The sequence below is a fragment of the Hordeum vulgare genome, chromosome 3H (assembly GCF_904849725.1).
Source record: "Hordeum vulgare subsp. vulgare chromosome 3H, MorexV3_pseudomolecules_assembly, whole genome shotgun sequence".
NCBI classification, from domain to species: Eukaryota; Viridiplantae; Streptophyta; class Magnoliopsida; order Poales; family Poaceae; genus Hordeum; species Hordeum vulgare.
The window spans coordinates 217,880,871-217,908,136 of NC_058520.1; positions in this window are offsets into that span (position 1 = coordinate 217,880,871).

The window sequence follows — 27,266 nt, forward strand, 5'->3', positions numbered from 1 at the left end:
GAAGAACAACAACAACAACAACAAGAAGAAGAAGAAGAAGAAGAAGAAGAAGAAGAAAAAGAAGAGGGGAGGAGGAAGAGAAAAAAGAAGAATAAGAAGAAGAAGAAAAGAAGAAGAAGAAAAAGAGTAGAGATGAGAAGAAGAAAGTAGAGGAAAAGGGAACCCCGGCACCCCGAAACTGACCCTCGACCCCCGACCCCTGACGCCCGACGCCACTGACCCCGACCATCGACCCCCGATGCCACTGACCCCCGACCCCCGACCCCCGACGCCACTGACCCCCGACGCCACTAACCCTCGACCCCCGACGCCACTGACCCCTGACCCAAACCCTCGTCCCACGACTCCCGACCCCCGACGCTCGACGCCACCAACCCCCGACCCCCGACGCCACTGACACCCGACCCCCGACACCCGACGCCTGACTCCACTGACCCCCGACCCCCGACCCCCGACTCTCGACCCCCGATGCCACAACACCCTTACCCCCGACGCCTGATGCCATTGACCCTTGACTCCCGACGCCACTGACTCTCGACCCCCGACCCCCGACGCCACTGACCCTCGACCCCCGACCCCCTACCCTCGACCCCCGACCTCGACCCCCGACGCCCGATGCCACTGACCCTCGACTCCCGACGCCACGCACCCTCGACCCCCGACCCCCGACGCTACTGACCCTCGACCCCACCCCCTTCCCCCGACCCCCGACGCCACTAACCCCCAACCCCCTACCCCCAACACCTCTTCGGCCTCTTGTTGACCAAAAAGACCCCCGACCCCCGACGTCACTGACCCTCGACCCCCGACGCCACTGACCCCCCAAAACCGACGCCACTACTCCCCGGACCCCCGATGCCACCGACACCCGACACCACCGACCCTCGACGGCACTGACTCCAGATGCCACTAAGCCCCGACCCCCGACACCTCTTCTGCCTTCTGTTGAACGAGAAGGTGCTTTTCGGGCTTCTAGAGGCCCATGAGGTCATAGTTTTGTAAATTATGAGTTAGGTCACATATTTTCCGACTATGTTAATTATAAAAACATCGTATTTGTGTTGATCATGTGAATTTCAATGTGCAGTTGTTCGACGACCTCCACGTTTGTTGGACGAGCTCCGCCCTTGCGTTTGTTGGTGAGCACAAATGACTTCTCCTCCTACCCCCTTAATTTCCTCTGTCCCGGTCTTCGTGCTAATGAAATTTGCTAGCTATAGGTTTCTTCAATCATGAGTATGCGTGACCAGTATGCGTCTCCCATTCGAATGGGCGACATCTATAAATATGCATTTCTTTGCATATTTATAACCGCCATCCTTTCGATTTGTCCAACATTATCCATGGACAGCCCGAGTATGTGTAGATTGGGTTTGTTTTCCCGTATGTTGTGCTCCGGATCCGATGCGGAATTTCTTCAGTGCCTCCCTGTTGTTCTCCGGGTACACATCCTCTCTGCTTATTGCCGGGACGTGTATCAGGAGAACAGCGGGGAGGTGCTGCCGAAATTCTACGTCGCATCTGGAGCAGAGCATGGGAAAACGAACCCAATCTACACATACTCGGGTGGGATTAGGACCTATCTTTACCTATTAGCGTGTAGGTTGCGTGGACGTAATAAAACTCACAAACTTGATTAGCGTATGAATATAGATGATGAATTATATACTTATTTCTTGTGTCCCCATAGGTAGCTAGGCAACATGAGTGATCGTGCTTGGATGTAACCTGGTAACCCTAGTCAGAAAGACATGACCCATGAATGGTTAAGAAAAACCAGGGGGTTTGTGAGAGCCGCATTTGAAAATGTCCAGCAAAAAACATGGTGCCCCTGTCCCAACTATGACAACAAGAAAAAGCAGACAGAGTTTGAAATGGGTAAACACCTGACGAAGTGGGGTTTTACGCCTAATTATACGGTGTGGACTTTTCATGGTGAGTCTGACCAACGTGCCAGAGCTGAGGTGACTCGTCGTCGCACCGACGAGCATGGTACCGGGATTGAAGACATGGTGCAAGACTTTGATGATGCTCGGGATTCGGACGATGAGATGGAGGAATCTGCAAAGGCCTTCTATGAAATGTTGGAGTCTTAAAAATGTCCTCTCCACGAGCAGAATGAGCTTTGTCAGCTGGATGCCATCGCACAAGTAATGGCTCTGAAGGCTCAATTCAACCTAGGCAGAGAATGCTACGACGCGATGATGATGATATTTGGACGCTTTCTACCCAAAGGCCATGTACTGCCTGCAAACCTGTACCAGTCAGAAAAAATCCTCCGTGTACTTAAGATGCCCTATGAGAAGATACATGCCTGTGAGAATGGATGTGCCTTATTTAGGCTTGAGTATGCGGCCTTGAACTATTGCCCCATTTGCAATTTTTCCAGGTATATTGGGGTAGACAAGGGTATGGGTGAGAAGAATCAGACCAAAATCCCCATTAGTGTTCTTCGGTATCTGCCAATCGTACCAAGACATCAACGTCTTTTCATGGTCGAAGAGACAGCCAGACATATGACATGGCACAAATTAGGCAAAATAACCGAACTAGATGCGGATGGGAACAAGATGCTGGTACACACTTCAGATGGTTTCGCGTGGAGGCACTTCGATGCATTACAAAAGGATAAATCGGAAGATCCAACGCAACCTAGAGTTGCCATCAGCACAGATGGGTTCAATGTGTGTGGTATGACGGCAGCACAATACAGTTGTTCACCTGTATTTGTCATTCCACTAAATTTGCCACCCGGAGAGATTATGAAAAGAAAGAACATTTTCCTGACGGTGATAATTCCATGGCCTAACTATCCGGGGAAGAATATGAATGTGTACATACAGCCGCTTAAGGATGAGTTGCAAGAAGCCTGGGATAATGGGATCAAGACCTACGACGTGGCTACCAAAACAAATTTCAAAATGCATGTGTGGTACATGTACTCGACACATGATTATCCGGTGATTGCGCTATTCGCTGGCTGGTGTGTGCATGGAAGGTTCCCGTGCACCACACGCAAGGCAGCTCTTCAGTTCCATTGGCTGCAGGCTGGTCGCAATTATTCTTGCTTCGACATGCATACACAATTCCTGGATCCTGACCATAAGTTCAGAAAAGACAAGAAGAATTTCATCAGAGGTAGAGTTCTCAAAAACACTGCACCAGCTGCGTTGATAGGCCAACAGACCCTTGATCAGTTAAACGCTCTCGAGCCTGATCCTTTGCGTCCAGGATACTTCAAAGGGCATAATACGGAACACGCCTGGACTCACACGTCATGCTTATGGGATCTGCCTTACTTCAAATACCTCCTTTGCCCACACAACATCGACGTGATGCACACTGAAAAGAATATTGCGGAGGCCATTTTTGGTACATTGTTCGGCATAGAGGGGAAGTCAAAAGATAATCCTAAGGCTAGAATCGATTTGGAGGGTCTATGTGATAGACCGTTGCAAAACTTGCGACAACGGAAAGGAAAGCAAATCATAGCAAAGCCAAAGGCATGGTGCAATCCTGAAAGGCCAGCTATGAGGGAAATGCTATTGTGGGTGAAAATGCGGTTGATGTTCCCCAGTGGGTATGCTGCAAATCTAAAGAGGGGAGCGAGTCTTGAGAAATTGAAAATATTTGGTCTCAAGAGTCATGATTGGCACATATGGATTGAGCGGGTAATGCCGGTGATGTTGCGTGGCTTTATCCCTGAGGATGAATGGCCAGTACTGGCAGATCTGAGCTATTTCTTCCGTTCTCTTTGTGCGAAAAAACTATTGCCTGGCGTGCTAGATGAAATGGAAGAGTTGGCGCCGGAGTTGATCTGCAAATTAGAAAAGATCTTTCCACCGGGCTTCTTTAATCCAATGCAACATTTGATTTTGCATCTCCCGACCGAGGCAACAATGGGGGGCCCGTTGAAAATCGATGGTGCTACTCAACTGAGAGGATGCAGAAGACGCTTCGAGCTAAGTGTAAAAATAAACGTATAATTGAAGCATCGATGGCCGAGGCATTCCTTACTGAGGCGGCGACAAACTTTGTGACAGCACACTACGTAGCCAAAAATCATCATTTGCATAACCAGAAGCCTCGGTACAATGATGGCGATCCGAAAAAGTTCGATCCAACCTCAGCCTATTCAAAGGTAAGCTCGCACCATCCGGTGCTTCCAAAGGGAAATCGTTGGATGTCGAAGAATGGCGGACCATTTCATTGTATATCTTCACCAACCTAACAGAAGTGCGGCCGTACATCGAGTAAGTTCTCGGTAATTTATTGTTTCGCAACTTCTAATTGCTTTGAACTACTCTTATTCCTGGATATTTGATATAGTCGATACGGTGCCAAATTGTCGGATGGAGCGGTCATCGAAAAGGATTCCGTCGAAGAGTATGAGCTTCTCGCAAAGCATGGAGGCGACTATCCAGGTTTCATCTCTTGGTTCAAACAAAGGGTAATTAATTACCATTAAGGGCCCATTTGATTTCTTGTTCTAATTTGCAGCTAATGCATCCATTCTTTCGTATTAAATTTGTAGGCTGATGCAGAGTCTATGGACGCCGAGTTGAGATAAGTCGCTAATGGTTTTGACTATAAGGTCTGTTCATTTGACAAATACAACATCAACGGGTATCACTTTCGTACCTTTGGCAAAGAGCTATCTATGCCCGACCTAAAGACTACAAATTGTTATGTCTCTGCTATCGGCGAAGGAGACACCGAGTATTATGGAAGAGTTGAAGCAATTTATGAATTTCTATTCTATGGTGAAAACCCACCGACCGTCGTAGTCTTGAAATGTTATTGGTTTGAGCCGAGGGAGACTAGAAGGACTCGTGGACATATAGGACTAGTCGAAATCAACCAAAACACCCACTTCGATGTTCCTAATGTCTATATTACAGCTCAACAGGCGACACAAGTTTTCTATCTACCGTGGGCCTGCCAAACTAATCCAAATCTCAAAGGTTGGGATGTCGTTTATGAAGTGCCACCACATTTTAGACCACCTACCCTTAATGAAGAGGATTACGAACCTCACATTAACCCAGACACATATGAAGGAGAATTCTTCCAAGAAACACGTATGTCCAAGAAACGTTTCAAGAACCGCTCTACTTAACCCCAGAACATTGAAGTAGACAGCGATAGTGAATCCGTCTTAACCCCTGAGCCCGAACAGGAAGAGCTGGAAGAAGAAGTGGTTACTACTGCGGATAACCTGTCACTTCTTGACCGATTAGATAATGGTGGCCTTCCACATGTTATTCATGATAGTGATGATGATGATGCATTTATTGATGATAGTGATGATCATGATGCATTTATCGACCCCGAAGCATATATAGACGAGCACGATTGTTATTAGTTCATGTCAGGTATTCAACTATTATACTATATATAAATTTTGAGTTCATGTTAGATATTCAATTTTTATTAGTCATGTTGGTATTTATGATGATGATACACTTAAATTATATAAATTTTATTACTCATGTTGGTATTTATGTTGTACTAATTTCATTTACTCTTTGTCATGACACGTGTTCAAAGATGGTGGGAAAGGGTCGAAAGCACTCTGTGGCTCCTTCTTCGTCGGCGGGTGATGGGATGGGTACTTCCATTCCTAACTAGCCTCTTCGGAGAGCGTTGCTCTCTACTCTGCAAGGAGCGCCCCCCGTGAGAGGAGGCCGACCCCCCGCGAAGCCGAGAGGTACTAAAGGTACACGTTGTATTCATGTTGGTATTTATGTTGTACTCATGTTGTATGCATATTGGTATTTATATACATTTTATTACTCATGCTGGTATTTATGTTGTACTAAAGGTACACGTGGCCACGGGAGAGGTAGGGTGGTGGCTGCCACGCCTTTTGAGGTGGAGGCTACACGGTCTCCGCCACCACCCCAAGCTGATTCACCTGAGCACAGGACTTCTAGGGTGGATTCGTCTGAGGTGGAGGCTACATGGTCTCCGGTTCATGAGCCTCGGGTCGACGAGCCTCAGGTCGACGAGCCTTCGACACACGAGACTTGTGTCCAAGAGGCTTCGTTCCAGGCGACTCCGGAGCAAAGTAGGGATGAGGGTACGTCCCAAGAGACCAAGTGGGATACCTGGGCTGAGCCAAGTGGCCATGCTGGTAGCGACGAGGAGCTGGGTGAGGGGGCTACCGTTTACCAGTGTGGTAGTCCGGGGCTCCCGCTCCTGCCGGCGACCCCGGAGCAGAGGTGCTCGATTAAGCCAAATGGGGACAAGTAAGTTAATTTACTCTTATTTAACCTTTTGCCTTCGTGTTTCTCAAATATCTAATGTTTTGGCTTTAATTTGTTATACTGTAGGGGTTGGATTGTTGCCAAGGGTGTCCGCAAGCCCAACAGCGTCCTTGGTGTGCTTTGCCGTAAAAACTTCCCAGGGTTTGTTACGTTGCCCGGTCAGGAGCGAGAGGTAGGAATGACCTAGGAGCACTACTTGGGTGCCCCAGCCCCGCCGGAGGTGGAGATCGACGGTGTTTTGTGCCACACGAGGGCCGACATGGTGATCCGACAGTTCTGGGTAATTTCTCCTTCACACAATTATAAATAAACCATAGCTATTTATTGTACTAATCGGTGTTATCTCATTTGCAGACCTACTACAGGTGTGAGGAGGGATACGAGGAGGACGCGGCAAAGGTTATCAAAACTGAATGTCGCCGCCTACTTCAAAACTTTCGGCACGAGGCTCGGGTGCAGGCTGTTCGAGACTACTATGCCACGCGGCTTATTAGGATTGACAAGGCGAAGTATCGTGATGCTAAGATGGAGAAGGAGCATTACATGAAGGCAATTACATATTATTAAGGCTTTGTAGTTAGTTTCCTTGATTTGGTTCTTACGCGCTCAAATTTATCTTCATTAACTTAGGTGCCCCCAAGATGGTGTGTGGATAAGATGGATTGTTGGGAGGCCTTGGTGGATCAGTGGTGCTCCGAAACATGGGAGGCCAGCCACAACAACGCTAAGGAGAGGCGTGGCAAAATGGTTGGTGTGCCACACCATCAAGGGAGCGTCAACTTAATCCAATTTGGCGAGAACTGGGTATGTGGTTTGCTTCATGCCTCATGCAATTCATTCTTAATGCTATCTTGAGCCCTTTACTAATACAATTTTCCTCTCTCTCTCTCTCTTAGGCGCGCCACAATAAGACGGAGGTGCCACGGATGTATGACCTGTATGCGATGGCCCATACTGCCTCGTACAAGAAGGTCAAGGCATTCTCTGAGTCTGACCTCGAGCATCCAAAAAACTTCACCAACATCTCCTCCCACCACAAGCTCGTGAAGTACACAGATCACGGGAAGGCGAGGAAAGGGGAGGACTTTAACCCGAGTGAGGGGCCTATTGATCCAGAGATGGTGATGATAGCTGGCAATGGGAGGCCCCATGGCTCGATCGCCATTGGAGACGGCCTTATACGTTGTCCTAGCACTCTCCGGCAGGTAAAGGCACGCTAAACGAGCTCCTATCCGGAGATAGCACGTCGTCCACGGCCAGTCGAGCTCGCCATCGAGGTTAGTTTAATGGACTCAACTATCTTTCCACTTCATGTTGTGCGTTGGAACCAATATGATTACATTTCTAACAATGAGTTGTGTTGCAGGCTGCTATTCAGAAAGAAAGAGATGCAATGCAGGCGGCTATGGCGGAGAAGGATAAGGAGATTAGGGAGCTGGAGGAGAGAACGACTGGATTGGTGGAGGCGGAGAGGGCACGGAATGATGCGTCTAACAGGGCCATATATGAGCTCTTCGTGGTAAGTTTCTTCTTCATGTTATTTCAAATCTTGCATTTGAATGTCCGTTTCATTAATAAATAAAAAGTTTGACTTGTCGAAACCAAATGTACAGTCTCTGTGTGAGAAGAGCGTCCAAGTCCCTCCGCCGATGCCAGTCATTAACGTGGCGGGAACGGTGAGTTTCATTTCAGTGGAGTGATCTTAAGAGTGTCCTCATGCTAACGACACATTGCAAACGATGTTTGGTGCAAAATGTCTCCCGAAACACATCGCATGACCCTTCTACAATGGAGCCTTCTCCAGGTGAAACAAGCCAGAGCCACCGTGCTTCACCGCCGTGATGACGATAATGGTATGTTATTTCTAGTGTTTTAATAAAAATTAGCTAGACTTCCATCTAAATGACATAATTAGCTTAGTTAGCTCCAAAATGGCTAAATTGGCTAATTATCCTACAAAATGACATAATTAGCTTAGTTAGCTCCAAAATGACCTATTTAATAAAAAACTGACCTATAGTTAGCTAAGTTCTCTTGTAAATGACATAATAAGGCTTACGTAGCTCCAAGATGACCTATTCCCCCTAACTTAGGTATTAAATGGCCTATAATTAGCCTAGCTAGATCCAAAATGGCTTAATAAGCATAGTTTGCTCCGGAATGACCTATTTTACCCAAGTTAGCTCCAAAACGACCTATAGTTAGCTAGGCTTCCACCTCAATGACATAATTAGCTTAGCTAGCTCCAAAATGGTCTATTTAATAAAACATGACCTATACTTAGCTAATCATCCTCGAAATGACATAATTAGCTCCAAAAAGGCATTCTTAGCTAATTTAGCCCGAAGAAGGGGACAAGAGGAGAAGAAAGAGGAAAAATGAAATGAAGGAAGAAGAAGAAGAGAAGAAGAAGAAGGAGAAGGAGGAAGAAGAAGGAGAAGGAGAAGAAGGAGTAGAAGAAGGAGAAGGATGAGCTCATCCTTCTCCTTCTTCTTCCTCCTTCTCCTTCTTGTTTTCTTCTTCTTCTCCTCTTCCTTCTCCTTCTCCTCCTCCTCCTTCTTCTTTTACTTCTTCTTCTCTTCTTGCTTCTTCTCTTTCTCTTCTTCTACGTAGCTTAGACTCATCCAAGAAAGACTAAATTGGCTAATTATCCTACAAAATGACATAATTAGCTTAGTTAGCTCCAAAATGACCTATTTAATAAAAAATGACCTAGAGCGAGCTAAGTTCTCTCCTAAATGACATAATAAGGCTTACGTAGCTGCAAGATGACCTATTCCCCCTAACTTAGGTATTAAATGGCCTATAATTAGCCTAGCTAGATCCAAAATGGCTTAATAAGCATAGTTTGCTCCAGAATGACCTATTTTACCCAAGTTAGCTCCGAAACGACCTATAGTTATCTAGGCTTCCACCTAAATGACATAATTAGCTTAGTTAGCTCCAAAATGGTCTATTTACTAAAACATGACCTATACTTAGCTAATTATCCGTGAAATGACATAATTAGCTCCAAAAAGGCATTCTTGGCTAATTTAGCCTGAAGAAGGGGAAAATAGGAGAAGAAAGAGGAAAAATGAAAGGAAGGAAGAAGAAGAAGAAGAGAAGAAGAAGAAGAGAAGGAGGAGGATAAGGAGAAGGCGAAGAAGGAGTAGAAGAAGGAGAAGGAGGTCCTCCTTCTCCTTCTCCTTCTCCTCCTCCTTCTCCTCGTCCTCCTTCTTCTTCTTCTTTTTCTTCTCCTTCTTCTTCTCTTCTTGCTTCTTCTCTTTCTTCTTCTACGTAGGTTATTTTCCCCAACAAAGACATACTTAGCTAATTATCCTCCAAAATGACATAATTAGCATTGTTAGGTAAAAACATCATAAAAACCTTGGTTAGCTCATTAAAATGACTAATTTAGCTCCAAAATGACATAATAAGGTCAAAATGGATTAATAATTATAGTTGGCTACAAAATGACATATTTTTATCCAAGTTAGCTCTAGAATGACCTATACTTAGCTAAGTTCTCTCCTAAATTACATAATAAGGCTATGTAGCTCCAAGATGACCTGTTCCACCTAATTTATCTATTAAATGGCCTATACTTAGCTAATTTCTCTCCAAAATAACATATATATACTTCTTCATCTAGTATTATTATTCTAACTTTCTTATTTGTCATTTTGCAGATTACATTCACTTCACGGGAAGCTTGGATTATATTGATGGAATGCTTGAAAATGATTTCTTGTAACATGGCTCCACGGAACCTTGTATTGAAACTATTGTAGTATATGGATATATATGAAACTTTGTATGCATGTGGATGAAACTGGTGTAATATATGGTTTGGTACGGATGCAACTTGCATAATATGTATGTACTATGGATGAAAGTTATTTTAATATGGTTATGAGTACGGAAAGAAATTTATTTATGTCAAATATATATATATATATATATCCTGATTATTGTGAAAAATGTTGGATATAATAAGAAATAAATTAAAAAGGGGTTGATTCCCCCCTTTGTCGTCTTCCCCCACATGGCAAAGGGGTGATGGCAGACGACAAAGGGGGTGAGAGGGGGGGCTGGTTCCCCCCTTTGCCGTCTACCCCCACATGGCAAAGGGGGGATGGCAGACGACAAAGAGGGGAGAGAGAGGGGCTGGTTCCCCCCTTTCCCGTCTACCCCCACATGGCAAAGGAGGGAACCAGCCCCCTCTCTCTCCCCTCTTTGCCGTCTGTCCCCGCATGGCAAAGGGGGGATGGCAGACAACAAAGACGGGAGAGAGAGGGGGCTGGTTCCCCCCTTTGTCGTCCGCCCCCACATGGCAAAGGGGGGATGGCAGACGACAAAGAGAGGAGGCCTGCCGTTAACACTTAACGGGGTCGTTGGTGTATGTGTCGTCCCATTTATTTTGCCGTCTGCCCCCTCATGGCAAAGATTCTTTGCCGTCTGCTTTGAAAAAGCAGACGACAAAGAACCTCTTCACCGGATTTTTTTGTCATCTACTTTGTCGTTTGCTGACCGATGGCAAAGCCTTTGCCGTCAGTGGTTCCCCCCTTTGCCGTCCGCCATGGCAGACGGCAAATTTCTAAATTTTAGTAGTGGTTGGAGACTTTTTGTCCATAATGAATTAATCTATGTGCCGAGGACAGTGTATCGCATTCTGGCCAAGGCTTTCTGTCCAATCAAGGCTCATGATTCAAATGATTAAGAAATAGTGGGAATCATGAAGAATTTTCTCTTCAATATCATAAACGGACTCCCGATAAATCTTCATGACTTCTTCCTGAGGACATTATCCCACTCTGCTCTGTCACCACTAGATTTGAAGCTTTACACTCCCTAGATCATAAAATTCATAAGAAAGAGGTCAGGTATTCCATACAAAAATGACATTCTAAATCATCAAACTTATCCGCCAACAATTGAAGTCGTCAAGAGCTCCATTGATGAAATTGCAGGCAAAGGCAAATCAGTGATTGATGAAGGCACAAGGCCCCTTGATGGACAATTTCACAAACTAGTGTCATATTCTACCAATGATGACACTGTATCTCAAGAACCACCAAGCCCAACTGCACCGCGTTTGATGGATGACTTTGAGGTCTTGCTAACTCTTCATTAGAAGATTGATCGCAACCACAAATGGGTCAAGCTTCAGCTTGGAAAAATTGTCAAAGACCTCAATGCAACCAGGAATGCAGTGAAGAAAAATTACTACTACCTGCATGAGATTTTTGATCGCACATGGTTTATTCTGTCTCACTACAAGACTCCCGAGGAACTTGCAGAGATGGATTTCTAGCAACACTTTGACTGGTCTTGGACTAAGAAGAAGAAGTTCAAAAAGATCCCTGTTCCTCAACTAGTGTCCAGTTCATTTTCTTCAACCCGCACAACCAATGAAGCTGAAGACATTGATGACACTGCTACAACGGCCGACCCCAACGAACCTCCTCCAACTTAGAAGTGAAATTCTTCAAGGGCATAAGTCCTTAGTTTTTGTCCCTTTTCGTCACTTGATGATAGGGGGTGGGGGAATCTGAGTTAGTCTTCAAGCGGGTCTACTTAATAGCTATTATAAACTTCATTAAGTTACAAACTCTCATTCTTCCGAAGTTATTCCTGTAATGAGTTGTAACTTAAGTCGCGTGGAGGTCTAACGCTTTTAAACATTTTTCCTCCCATGCTTATTCGTCAAGTTGATTTAATGCATACTTGCTGGAATTCATTAGACACCATTTTCATCATGCATTTCAAAATCCTCATACTATATGTTAAATGCATGCATGAATTACAAGATATACGGGGAGATCTCCATGATATAAATCATCAATGTGCATTTGTAGTTCAAAGAAAATTCTTCAAATATGCACATCTTTAGGGGGGAGTTTGTCTATATCTTGCAATCAAATTCCTCAAACTCTGTACTTACACTTCATACTTTTATCCCCGTTGAAAACTTAACCTAATTGTCATCAACCTCCAAAAAGGGGGAGATTGTAAGTGCATCTAGTGCCCCTTAGTGATTTTGGTGTATTGTAGACTTATACGTTAAGAGACTGATATGTTTGTGAGTGTACACATGCTCTATAAGTCGCCGAGGAGTTTGAGTTATTCGATAAATATCGACCGCCAAAAATATAGGCCTTCGGGTGAAGAATTTGGTCACTCCTTAAATACTTTGACTACGAAGAAATTGTGAAGAAATTGATATTCCTCATGGAGACATTGAAGATGAGGAATTCGGTGTGTCGTGAACAAAATACTCTGAAAACTTTGAAGCGTGAGGATTTACTCTTTCTGTTTCATTTTCTTTATTCTTGAGTCATAGGAACACTGTACTGTTAAAGGGGGCCGAAGTAAAACTAAGGAAATAATTTCCTCATGATGCTCAACTCAAACCTACAACTATGAGATCCTCAAAGTGAGGAAAATGAGATACATGAGGACTTTCAGAATTGAAAGTTTTGACTGTTGCCGCGCCGCGCGCCACCTGTCCCCAATCTTATCCACACGACGATTATATCATTCAGGGCAATAATGTCATATAATGTCGGGATGCTCCCCGGCTATAAATACCCCCCCCCCCCACAACCACTAGTTGGTTGGCTGCTCCGAGAGAATCTGATACCTGTCATTTGGAGGAACCCAATTCCTCGAGGACTATGAGAAAAAATCATCAAGTGAGGAAAAACCACAAACACCCAAACCAAAATAGAAAACCCAAAGTGATTGAGCATCACTGAAGAGATTGTTCCGGTGTGGAACCGACGCTTGTTACTTTTGAGGACTATGCATCCTCCAGAAGGTTAGGTGTCATGGTTTAGATCATCTAGCAGTCCATAATGGATCGTCGGGTGAGCTAGTTTGTGAGGGTTTGGATGTCTTCCCTGAAGAATTACCATGAGTGTTGGGCGAGGACTGTGTGTCCTTAGATCAAGGAGAATACGGTATGGATTGTGTGTCCTACGACTGTGTGTCCTTTGGTTTCAACACCAAGCCGCTCCAAACCAGACGTACAATTGTCACAACAATTGGAATTCTGTCATCAACCACTGTATTCATCGAGCTACTGGTTCTATTTCTTCAACTCTTCTCGTTTCCTCAATTGCATGTTGAAGCCTTTCGTCTGTACTAATTGAAGAATTTGACTGAAGAATTTATCCTAATTCCTGGCCTCAAATTCTTCATCTGAGTTATTCATCACATGCTTATCCTGTATAAGTGACCTATGCAAACCGAACCTATCCATTCACTCTAAGTACTTTGTAGTGGTCACTTTTGCACATCTGTCTTAGTACTATTTCGGCTGCACCCAGTTCATGACCGAGGACTTTCCTCACCCGGAATTTCCTCGGTGTTGAATTTGTAAAAAATCGCCTATTCACTCGCCCTCTAGTCGATATAATGCAGTTTTATCTCTCCTCTCGTCTCTGCCGCCATGGCTGTCGCAGCCGAAGCGCTCCGTCGTGGCTAGTGCAGCCCTACCACTCCCTCTCACCTTTGACTAGCCCCCAAGATCTGCCTTGACATGGCGCTGCTCCTCGTCGAGCCACACCTCACTAGACGCCGCGGAATGCCAGGGCCGCTGTCATCTTCAACCTCCGGCCACTGAAGCCACCGTCATCAATTCTTCGTCGTCAAGTCGTCCCCGAGCCCACTTTCAATGGCTATGAGACCACTGCGAGTTGGAGAATCCATTCCCCTTCTTCCCCGATGGATTGAGCATCATAGCCTCCGATTTCATCGGATCCCGAAGAGCTCCGCCATGCGATCTCGACATCGGAGACACTCCGATGCCCCTCGGGTTGAGTGAGTGACGTTGTTAGGATCGATTGTTTGGGTAGAGCATGTAGGTGGTCTCACGTGGGGATCCCACCACCTGTACCATCGACCTCGACAGTCGCTAAGCTCACCGCCGGCGATGCTTTGGGCAATCTCAGCTCCTCGGGCTTGCCCCATTGTAGGCGCTGGTGAGTGGACGGTTCTGTAGATGGACTTCGCCGTCATTTTGGTCGCAGAAGGGCGATACCGGACCCCCTCCATGGTATCTCGTGCCACTAGCGGTTAAACGCCGGTGAACCCGACCAGTTTGACGACAGGGTTTGACCCCCTACATCACTAGCAGGTGGGACCAGCCCTGGTTAAATTTTGGGTTAAGTTAAAATCATTAATTTGATTAATTATACCCTAATTAGTTAGTGATAGTGGGCCCAACCCCACAAATTAAGTTTGAAGTTTAATTCTAATTCCTGATTAATGACCGTATCATTCACATGAGGACCCCACATGTCAGATTTGACCTACAACGGTCGTTTGACCAGCTAATCTCATGCTCGTGCAATGCTGACGAAGTAAATACCTTTCTGGTTTCATTTAATTTAAAAAATAGTTTAAAACTTCTAAAATTCATAGAAAATAATTAGTAACTCATATTGAAATGAATTATATATATTATTACTAGAAAAATTCAAGGAATTCAATGGTGCTATTATCATGTATGACAGAACAAGTTATACCTGCTCATAAGGTCAAATCAATTAAAGGGTATTTTAAAATACCTTATGTGAAGTGGAATTTGAATCTTTCATTCAAACCATCTTCAACCAATTTATTAATAGGTGCATTAGCTCATCCAACATATTCTTTTTATGTCATGATCATGCATCAAATTGTTGCACTTGTCGTGTATTCATTGTTACATATTTGCATTGCGGTAGGCTTCGCTCTACTTGATACTCAGGAATATCCAATTGAAGGAGTGTATCCCTCCGTTGATCAACAAGGCAAGCACCCCTTTGTAGCATTCCGATAAAATCACATGTTCTCGCTCCTGCTCTCATTTATTGCATTAGGACACATCGGTTCAAATGCTACTTGCTTTGGTAGTTGAACCCATTCCTCTGCATGACCTGTCATTGTCAAAGTAAATAGGTAAACCATACAACCTAGCATACCTCTTAGTTGCTTGAGACATGATGTGCCTTACCCTGCTATGCTTAGAGTTGTCTCAGGCCTATTTCATCTCGATGATGAACTGGAGTGAAAGAGTGTTTTGTAGTGACAAAAGATAAGTGTTGAACACAGTTTAGTAAAGGTACCAATGAGAGGTTGTGTAGGAGTACATGGAGGGTTGTCTCATTAGATCAGTTCCTAGGAACCGAGTTCCGTGTATGTGATCCAAGACTAGATGCTACCACACATTGGGATACTTAATCGACCCTCTCGACTTATGAATTGACTAGTACTCGGTCCGTGAGTTGCAAATAGTTTCTGGTGTTGGTAGCATATGCTAGGGGCCGTGCATAGCGCTGACCTTAGAGGCAGGCTGTGATGCGGTAGGCAGTGGCATGGTGTACCAAGTGTCACCCAGATGGCGGGCTTGGGAACCCCGCACACATTGTTCGAGGCCGTAGCGAAAACTTCGTCCGGACTTCTATGCGGGTTAAGACGCAAATAGGCGATAAACCTGGACTAGGTGTTAGTGTGGTTAACGGTCATGGCCGACTCCCTCGCTGGGCTTCCACTTGAAGGTTGCTGAGGTGCATGAAGTGCACATGGCAATAAGTGGCGATAGTGTGTGTGAAGAAGTAAACCCCTGCAGGGTTATGATCTATTCGAATAGTCGCGTCCTTGGATACGAACTACATGGAAACATATGTTGTTCATAGTTAACTTTAATGGCTACTCATAAAAGTATCAAGACAAGTGTGAGTACCATGGATGCCATTCTCGTAGGGAGATGAGAAAGGGTCCATGGTGGTGTATTGTTGTGGAGAGAGTGGACTCGTGTACGACATCTCCAACTTGTTCAAAAGTAATCATAGTCGTAGTACAGGTTAGCCAAGAGTAAAAGTTGGCTTGCTACATGAAACCCCACAACCCCCTTGTTGTTACGTGTTCATGAGTAGACAGATCTGATTTAAAGTCCCGCTGAGTACTTTCGTACTCATGTTTTCTTAATAACTGTTGCAGAAGACACCCACAAACCATCAGGTGGGTTCTACCTAGACGTTGACGACGTCGAGTAGCTGGTGTCCCAGCTACGACCTGACCCCTTTGGAAGGGAAAAGTAGATAGTCAGGCTTTATGCCTTTTACCTTTCATCTGTGTATACTCACACGGCTTTAAGCTTCTGCATGGCTTGTATGTGTAAGTGCATCTAGTGCCCCTTAGTGATTTTGGTGGTTTGAAGACTTATAGGTTAAGTATCTCATGTGTTCATGAGTGTACATAGGATCGATAAGTCGCAGAGGAGTTTGAAATATACGATGAATATCGACCCCTAAAAATGTATATCTTCGGCTGAAGAAATTGGTCTTCTGCTGAAGAGTTTGATTGCGAAGAAATTGCGATGAAATTGATCCGAAGACTTTGAAGCATGAAGGTTTATTCTTTCTGTTTCATCTTCTTCACTCTCGAGTCATAGGAACACCGTACTGTTAAAGGGGGTCGAGGTTACACTCCGGAATGAATTTCCTCATTATACTCAACCCAAGCCTAATCCTACCAAAAGCCTCAAGTGAGGAATTTGAGAGATATGAGGAATCTCACAGTTGAGGGTCCCGACCATTGCCGCAATTCGCACCACATTACCGATCTTATCTACACTAATGATCATAATATTTAAGAGCATTAATGTCAAATCATGTCGGGATGCTGCCAGGCTATAAATAGCCACCCCCACAACCATTAGCTGGTTGGCTGCTCCGCGAGAAACTAATACTTGTCATTTGGAGCAACCCAAATTCCTCAGAGAGTCGGAGAGTAAATCATCAGTGAGGAAATACCCCAAACACTAAACCACAAACCAAAAACCAAGTGATTGAGCATCACTGAAGAATTTGTTCCTCTATGGAACTGAATCCTTTTGCCTTTGAGGACTATGCATCCTCCACACGGTTAGGGGTCATGGTCTAGAGCAGTCCAGCAGTCAATTGAGGATCGCCGGGTGACCAAGTTTGTAAGGGTTTGGAAGTCTGCCCTAAAGACTTACCACGATTGTTGGGCGAGGAGTGTGTGTTCTTAGCTCAAGGAGAATACGGTAGGGACTGTGTGTCCCAGGACTGTGCGTCCCGGGACTGTGTGTCTTTTGGTTTTAATACCAAGCCACTCCAAACCAGACGTACGACTATCACACGAGTTGGAACTGGGTCATCAACCACTGTCTTCACTGTGATACAGGTTCTATTTCTTCAACTCATTCAATTCCTCAATATTATATGTTGAAGATTTTCATTGTCTCTGTTTAAAGAATTTGCTAAAGACTTTATCTGAATTTCCTCAACCTCAAATTCTTCATGCTAGTTAATCCTCACCTGTTTAAGCTGTGCCTGCGTACTGTGCAATATGTTTTCCATGTTCCTCATTTAGAAAACTGTTGTAGTGATACTTTGCACCCCTGATCCGTTGCTCTTGCCACTGCATGTTATTCATCAGTGAGGAATTTCGATAGGAGGAATTTTCTCAGTGATGAAATTCTAAAAATCTCCTATTCACCCCCTCTAGTCGATATAATGCACTTTCAATTGGTATCAGAGCAAGGTACTCCCTTGTTCTGTGTGATTTTCGTTTAACCACCTGGAGATTTAGTTATGTCAAATGCAGGCATGATCAAGGTTACTACAGGATGTCCTACTGTCGAAGGAAAGGACTTTCCCTTCTGGAAGACCAAGATGCAGATGCATCAACAAGTTATAGACAATGATCTCTCGTATATTGTGGAACATGGTGTTCCCCTCATCACTTCTACTATCTGTGCGCTGACGTGAAGAAATTCAAGAAACTTGATTCTCAAGCGAAGAATATCATTTGCGTTCATCTGAGCAAAGGTCAGTATGGCACAGTGACTGCTTTGGGCTCAGCAAAACTAATTTGGGAAAGGCTGTCCAAAGTCAATGAAGGAGTATCAACTCAGCGTGACTCTCGTGTTGATTTTCTTCGCAATCTCTTCAATCTCTTCAAGAGGCTTGACAATGAAAGCTGCCAAGATACCTTTGATCGCCTCTCTAACATATCAAATGAACTGCAAGCACTGGGAGCTCGAGACATTACTGACCATGAAGTTGTGAAGAAACTGCTAACATCTTTGGATTCATCATTTGATACTTTGCTTTTGATGATTCAAGAAAGACCAGACTACAAGATGCTTGATCCTGCTGATATACTCGAAAGACTCAATACTCATGAATTCCAACAAGAAGAAAAGAGAGATCTATATGGACCAAGCTATTCTAGACCTCGTGCAGTGAAGGCCAAAGAAAATTCCTCATGTGAAGAAGAAGACTCGGATTGCAGCATTGGTGATCCTGAAGAACTTGGACAGGAGCTTACAATGCCCGTGAGGAAATTCGAGAAGTTTACAAGACGTGGCCAGTTTGGTAAATCTTCAAGAAGAGATATGAGGAAATAAAAATCTTCATCGGAGGACTACAAGAAAAGAACCTGCCACAAATGCAAGAAATCAGGTCACTATATTGTTGACTCTTCTCATTGGGTGAAGGAATCAAAGAAGAACAAATACAAGGAGGAAATCTCTAATGACTCGAAGAAAAGACGAAATCTTCAAAATCCACATCCTCAAAGTCCTCCTCACACAAGAAGACTAGTTTCAGAAAGCCTCGGGAACTTATTGGCAAGGAAATGGATACTGAGGCAGAATCTGAGGAATGTGATGAATTGGAGGGTTCTGAAGAAGACTCAGAATCCGGACAGGCTAGTCTTGCTCTAGCTACCACATTCGTGAGCAAGTCAATCTTCAACCTTGAAGAAAACGACAATGCCATCCACACTGATGACTATGTTGATGACTTCGCTCCAACCTATTGCTTCATGGCAAAAGGTTCAAAGGTACCGAATGATACTTCCTCCTCTGATTCAAGTGAGTGTGAACCTGCTGATTATAAAAAAACCAGTTACAGTAAACTTTCCAACATTGCAACTAAACAACAAACTACCCTTGAAAAGCTTCAGAAGCTGCTAGACAGAGGCGATGATCAGTTGAATGATGAAATGAATCTTACCCAAATCCTCACTGAAGATATGAAAAGTCTTCAGTCCAGATCTGATAATCTTCAAGATTGTCATGGCACACTCTTGGCTGATCATGAGAAACTTTCCTATGAATTTCTTCAAAGGAAACATTGTATTGAGAAGCTCAGGATGTCTCATTATGATCTTCGGATGGAAAACGATTCATTACATGCTCAACAGATCAGTGTCTCTCAGGTTGAATTCATTCCACCGTGTCTCAAATGCATCGAACGTGAAACTGCCAATTCTTCACCAGAATCATCAAATGCTTCTATTGCTACAAATTCTTCAACTGCTCATGTGGTATCAAATTTCTCTCTTGAGGAAACCACAAATGTCACTGATGAAAATGCAGGGCTGAAGGAATTGTATGTGACAGGCATGTGCAAAAATCTCAAAGGGCATCAAACCCTTTGCCATGTGCTCAAAAAGCAGATCTTGAACAGGAACCCGAGCAAAGAAGGAACTGTCGTTGAAAGGAAACTGAATGCTGATGGATCATACTGGAATCCTGAGCAGTATCCCAAAACCTCATGGGTTGCTGCTAAAGGGCCTCGTGTTGATCCATCCAATCTAACAGGCTTTGCATATGAATTATCATATTCCTCCGATGAGTCATTTGACTCCAACTATAAACTGTTCAAAAATCAATCTGGTGAAATATTTGCTTGATATGTTGGAACTAATTGCAGGAATGGACCACCCCTGAGGAAAATCTGGGTCCCCAAATGTTGCCTTGAAAATCTTCACGTGAATGTCCTCATGACACCACCTATGAACAATCTGAACCCAGATCAAATTCCTCAGGAGGACCAAAGTCTTCAAGAGGATCAAAATCCTCAACTAGTCAAAACTATGCTCGTACTCGTGCTAATGCTACTAACATGCAGGGAATGTACAAGGGATATGAATATGAGCATTACTCCTGAAATCAATATGTTCATAAGTCCTCAAAGAACTTCTCTGCCTATTCATTTGAGTACTCTAACCCGCCTACTGTGAAAAGAAGTGCATTAGCATCAATGCCCCCTTTCTCATATGGTGCTCGCATGAAGATGAACTCTTTACCACCCCTTCAGATGTGGGTGGTGAAGAAATTGAAATAATCACTTCCGCAGGTCAGGTCTCCAGATGAAAATCATCATCTGAAGAATTTGCTGGAGACCTGAGGAAAAGGCTCGATTGGAAGCAAGCTAACATTGATGAAATGATAACATTTCACACGTCCTCAAATCTAATGTTTATCATGAAATTCCTATCCGATGAAATTGATATCATATTCTTCAAGTTTGAAGCATATGAGATGGTAAGCTGTACTAATTCATCTGCAGGATGACAAACCCAAGAGTACTGAGTGGGTTCTTGATAGTGGCTGCACACACCACATGACTGGTGACAATAGCTTGTTGATGAATATGCCACTGACTGCATCTCCACTGAAGCAAATCACTTATGCTGACAAAGGTAAAAGCAAGGTATTGAGACTTGGCAAAGTGACTATTTCCAAGGACAGGCATATGGACAAAGTGATGCTTGTTGAATCCCTTGGGTTTAACCTCATGTCAGTCTCAATTATTTGTGATCTTGATATGGTTGTTATCTTTGGAAAATATAGATGTGTTTTCATCATGGAATCTGATAGATCCAAAGTCTTCGAAGGTGCTACAAGAGGGGATTTGTACATTGCTGATTTCTCTACACGTCCTCAACCAGCAACATGCTTACTAGCAAAAACCTCAGAAGGCTGGCTATGGCATCGAAGACTTGGTCATGCAGGTATGAGGAATGTGCACACGCTTGCGAAGAAGAAGCATGTCATTGGCATCGAATCGGTCAAATTCCTCAAGGACCACCTCTGCGGTGCTTGTGAATCTGGAAGAATAACCAGATCCAAACACCCCTCGGAGACTATCATGACTACTACTCGCCCATTTGAATTGCTTCACATGGATTTATTTGGACCTACCCATTATGCCACTCTAAAAAATGCAGCATCTTTATACGGCTTTGTCATAGTTGATGATTATTCCAGATATACTTGGGTGCATATCATTCGGTACAAAACTGAAGTGCAGGAAGTCTTCAAACGATTTTCCTCAAGGTCCTCGACGAACTTCGGCGTCAAGATCAAACACATCAGGAGTGATAATGGGACAGAATTCAAAAACACTGTTCTTGATGCTTATCTTGATGAACTTTGTATCACTCAAGAATTGTGTGCTCCTTATACTCCTCACCAGAATGGCATTGTCGAAAGAAAGAATAGGACTCTAGTTGAAATGGCATGGACCATGCTTGAAGAATATCAGACTCCTCGTCGTTTCTAGCCTCAAGCAATCAACACTGCTTGCCATATCATCAACACGAACCTTCAAAAGTTGATGAGGCTTCCTTGGAACCTGAGTGGATTCAAGCCATGCAAGATGAACTTATTCAATTCAAGCTAACTGACGTGTGGGAGCTCGTCAAACGACCAAATCCTCGCAAGCACAATATCATTGGCACTGATTGGATTTTCGAAACAGGCAAGATGAGTATGGTCAAGTGGTGAGGAATAAGGCACGACTTGTAGCCCAAGGCTACACACAGGGTGAAGGAATTGATTTGGATGAAACTTTTGCACCTGTTTCTAGACTTGAAGCTATTGGAATACTACTTGATTATGCTAATCATCATAACATTACCTTATATCAAATGGATGTGAAAATTGCATTCCTCAATGGTAAGCTTGAGGAACAAGTATATGTTGCTCAACCCCCAGGTCTTGAGGATCCGAAGAATCCAGACAAAGTCTTCACACTCAAAAAGGCACTATATGGCCTCAAGCAAGCCCCTCGGGCGTGGTATGATACATTGAAGGAATTCCTCATGAAGAAAGTCTTCAAACCTGGTTCACTCGATCCAACTCTTTTCACAAAATCCTATGACAATGAACTATTTGTGTGCCAAATATATGTCGATGACATCATCTTTGGCTGTACTGACAAACGTTACAGTGATGAATTTGCTTACATGATGAGTGAAGAATATCAGATGTCTATGATGGGGGAGCTGAAATTATTCTTAGGTCTTCAAATTCGTCAACAATGCAATGACATCTTCATACCACAGGAGAAATACCTCAAGGATGTTCTGAGGATATTCGACATGCATGAATGCAAAGGCGCCAAGACTCCCATGCCAACCAACGACTACCTCTGCACTGACGAAAATGGTAAATAATTCGATCAACAGGTATATCGCTCGATGATTGGCTTTTTACTATATTTATGTGCATCTAGGCCAGATATAATGCTTAGTGTTTGCATGTGTGCACGTTTTCAAGAAAAACCGAAGGAATTACACCATAAGGTTGTGAAGCATATTCTTCGATACTTAGCTCACACACCAACACTAGGATTATGGTACCCCAAGGGCTCAAATCTTCATCTTATGGGATATTCTGATTCGAACTATGCTGGTGACCGTGTGGATCGCAAGTCAACTTCTCGCACTTGTCATTTGCCGGTCCTCAAAGAAGTAGAATTGCGTTTCTCTCTCCACTGCCGAAGCTGAGTACATTGCGGTTGGATCATGTTGTGCTCAATTTCTATGGATGAAGCAAACCCTCAAGGACCACGGCATCAACATGAAGAATGTGCCTCTCTACTGCGACAATGAGAGTGCAATCAAGATTGCATACAACCAAGTACAACATTCGAAGACTAAGCACATCCAGATTCGTCATCATTTTCTTCGGGACCATGTCCTCAAGGGCAATATCCTCATCGACCATGTGAAGACTGACGATCAACTAGCAGATATTTTCACTAAGCCGTTGGATGAGAAAAGGTTTTGCAAGTTGCGGTGTGAGCTAAATATATTAGAATCTTCAAATGTTTTGTAAAAACATGCACATATCCTAACACTTATGCAAAATTGATGACTTAGATGTGCAACACACGAAGAATCGATTTTCTTCAATCAATGAAGAATATCACTCTTAGTGTGAGGAAATCAATGAAGAATCTGGTTCTCAAGGCCATACGGAAATTGTACGCGGCACCTGAAATCATCATTCTTATACGGTGGGTCACGCCACCACCCAACTTTGAAGTTCCTCAAACTGTTTTTCTTGAAAGTTGAAATTCATCAAGCTGTCGCTTTGTCACAAAATCCTCAAGTTTTTCAAAATCCTCAAAATACTTGATGATTTTCATTTGCCTATATGTGTGTGTATATATATATATATATATATATATATATATATATATATATATATATATATATATATATATATATATATGGACTGTGATTTAAAAGTCCTCAACAACATTCACTTATAGCTATTTCTTCAATTTGATATGTCATCTAAGTGAATGTGATCGGGCCCTACTCCCCTCTATGCTATACTCACCCAGTCTATTCAATTCTTCATATGTGTTGTACTTGAAATTTGTTCAAAATCCTCACTGTGTCCTTGTCAGCTGAGGATTTTGCAATGAAATCCTCAAATCTTCAAAAATGATTTTTATATTGTTACACAGTAACTGAACCCCGATTCCCACGATCAGATAAGCACGATCTCCACCGCTTTAAATTCAGGCTACACGTGTCATGCAGAGACGAATGTGCAAGGGCAGTTCGGTCCGAAAGATTCGACCGGACAGTTTTCACCTGAGTTATAAATACGTCCTTACCCCATCTTTCCAAACTCTTCGTTCTCTCGAACGTCTCTCCGCCTCAAGAAAAACATAGCGCGACCGCTAGAAATCTCGTCACCGGCGAGGAAAAGCTTCACTGCCTCGACCTCTGCATCGCCGAACTCACGCCGGAAGCGGAACATCTACATCCACTGCCAAGTTAGGGCGCAGCAGACTCGAACCAAGGAGCATCTTACGGTTATAGTTTATGTTCTTCATGCTCGCCATATAGGGTAATTAAAATCCTATTTTACAATCCCTTTCGATGTATTATTTTACCTTAGATTCGAGAAATATGTTTTTCCTCAGTGTCTATCAGCTTCGCACACTCTATTCCTCAAACACTTGATGAATTTTACTAAGCCTCTAAAATTCTTCACGTGATTCCTCAATTGTGCAAATTTTCGAATCTGCACAACTCTGGAACCCAAGATCAGAGTGCTTAGACAAATTCCTCAACCCACTGGTCAAATACCTCAACTTTTAAAATATCAATTTCTTCAAATCTGAGAATGCATATGACCTCTCCAAATTCCTCGCACCTATACTCTGTTCACAGTTACAAAATTGTCAGCTGATGAATATCTAAGTTCTCATCAACTTAACTCATTTGCAGCGTTCCTCGAAGAAACTTTGCCAGTGTCATCAGAATCTTCAAGAGTGCAAATTCCTTAGCAAAAGCATTAGTTCAAGAAAATGGAAGATGACAGAAAGCAAAAGGGTGGAAAGAAACTTGAACAGAACACTACAATTGATATCCCTGAGGATATATACCTTGATTACTGCACGCCGGATGAGCAAGAACCTATGGCGAAGTGGAAAATTAGCCTTCAAAAGATAGAACGCAGGTGGACTAAGGAGTGGAAGGAATATCGCTTTGTCACTCCCAAGTATGCGAAGAGATTCGCCCTCAAGCCACCTTGCAAAAGACATCCTCTTGGTGATCATCAGGTAGCACATTACTCAAGCATCAAAACTATTGATGATTACCCTGAGGAGAAAGACAAACACTTGTCTAAACTTCAGAAGAAAGCAGAAGCTGCAGTGATGAAATTCAATGAAGAATCAGCTGCTGCCACTACAGCCACCTCTTCTGCTGCTGAAGTTTCTGGTACAACTATTCCTCAATTGAAGACTGTGCCACAGAAACCAAAGGCTTGAAAGCCTAAAGAGCAATTGCCTCAGAAGGTTGCACCTACTCCAAAACCCTCAACGGCTACACAGGCCTCAAAGTCTGAACACTAGCAGATTGTCAATGAACAGCCTGCTCTCTCCAGCTCTTCTGTACCATCTGCCACGAGATCAGAGACAAAGTCTTCACCAACACCATTGAAGACTAAAATGACTGCTGGAAGGGGCATCATGCCTAGCCCAAGCAAAGTCATCAACGTCCCTTCTACATCAGAAGGAAGTGATGAGTTTGATGATGGAACTCTTCAAGCCATAATCAGAAACAAGCAGGAACGTGTTGCACAAGCTTCAGGCAGCGCTATTCCTCTTGCCATGGATCCAAAGGTTCTACTGGACTACATCAATGTCTGGTATGATGATCCAAACACACCCATTTGAAAGTGCGTTATATCGACTAGAGGGGGGTGAATAGGAGATTTTTTCGAATTTCATCACTTAGGAAACTCCTTTTGAGGAAATTCCTGACTGATGACTAACTTACAGCGGAAACAAGGATCAGGAGTGCAAAGTTTCACTACAACAGTTTTTCAGGATGAAGAATATGAAAACAGTTTGCACAGTATGAAAGCATGCAGAAAACAGATGAGGATTAACTTGTGTAAAGAGTTTGGGGTTGAGGAATTTTAGAGAAAGTCTTCAGCAAATTCTTCAAACAGTGACAGTGAAAATCATCAACACACAATCTGAGGAATATATAGAGTTGAGGAAATAGAACCCGTATCACAGTGAAGACAGTGGTTGATGACCCAGTTCCAACTGCTGTGACAGTTGTACATCTGGTTTGGAGCGGCTTGGTATTGAAACCAAAGGACACACAGTCTCGGGACACACAGTCCCTACCGTATTCTCCTTGGGCTAAGAACACATAGTCCTCACCCAACACTCGTGGTAAGTCTTCAGGGCAGACTTCCAAACCCTCACAAACTTGGTCACGTGGCGATCCACAATTGACTGCTGGATTGCTCTAGGCCATGAAGCCTAACCGCCTGGAGGATGCACAGTCCTCAAAGGTAAAAGGCTTCAGTTCCACACAGGAACAACTTCTTCAGTGATGCTCAATCACTTGGTTTTCGGTTTGTGGTTTGGTGTTTGGGGTATTTCCTCACTGATGAATTACTCTCGAAGACTCTGAGGAATTTAGGTTGCTCTTATGACAAGTGTCAGTTTCTAACGGAGCAGCCAACCAGCTAATGGTTGTGGGGGTGGCTATTTATAGCCTGGGAGCATCCCGACATGATTTGACATTAATGCCCTTAAATAATATGACCGTTGGTGTGGATAATACCAATGATGTGGCATGGCTATCGATAATGGTCGGGACGCTCAATTGTGAGAGTCCTCAGGTCTCTCATATTCCTCACTTGAGGCTTTTTGTAGGATTACGCTTGGCTTGAGCATCATGAGGAAATTCATTCCAATGTGTTACCTCGACCCCCTTTAACAGTACATTTTTAGGGTTCGATATTCATCAAATATTTCAAACTCCTCAGCGACTTATAGATCATGTGTACACTCAAGAACACATTAGATACTTAACCTATAAGTCTTCAAACCACCAAAATAACTAAGGGGCACTAGATGCACTTACAATCTCCCCCTTTTTGGTGGTTGATGACAATTAGGTTAAGTCTTCAACGGGAATAAAAATATGAAGTGTAAATACTCATTTGAGGAATTTGAAATCAAGATTCAGAGAGACTCCCCCTGAAGATGTGCATATCTTGAGGATTTTGCTTTTCACAACAAATGCACATTGATGATTTATATCATGGAGATCTCCCCCTGAGTCTTGTAAATCATGCATACATATGACATATAGTATGAAGAAATTGAGGATGCATAATGACAAATGGTATCTGACGAATTCCAGCATTGGTGCATTGAATTGAGGAATAAGCATGCAAAGAAAAACGTTCAAAAGCGTCAGAGTACCATCGGGCTTAAGTTACAAGTCATTACATAAAACACTTCAGAAGAGCCAAGAGTTTGTGAAAGTGTGTTATATCGACTAGAGGGGGGTGAATAGAAGATTTTTAGAATTTCATCACTGAGGAAATTCCTTTTGAGGAAATTCCTCACTGATGACTAACTTACAGCG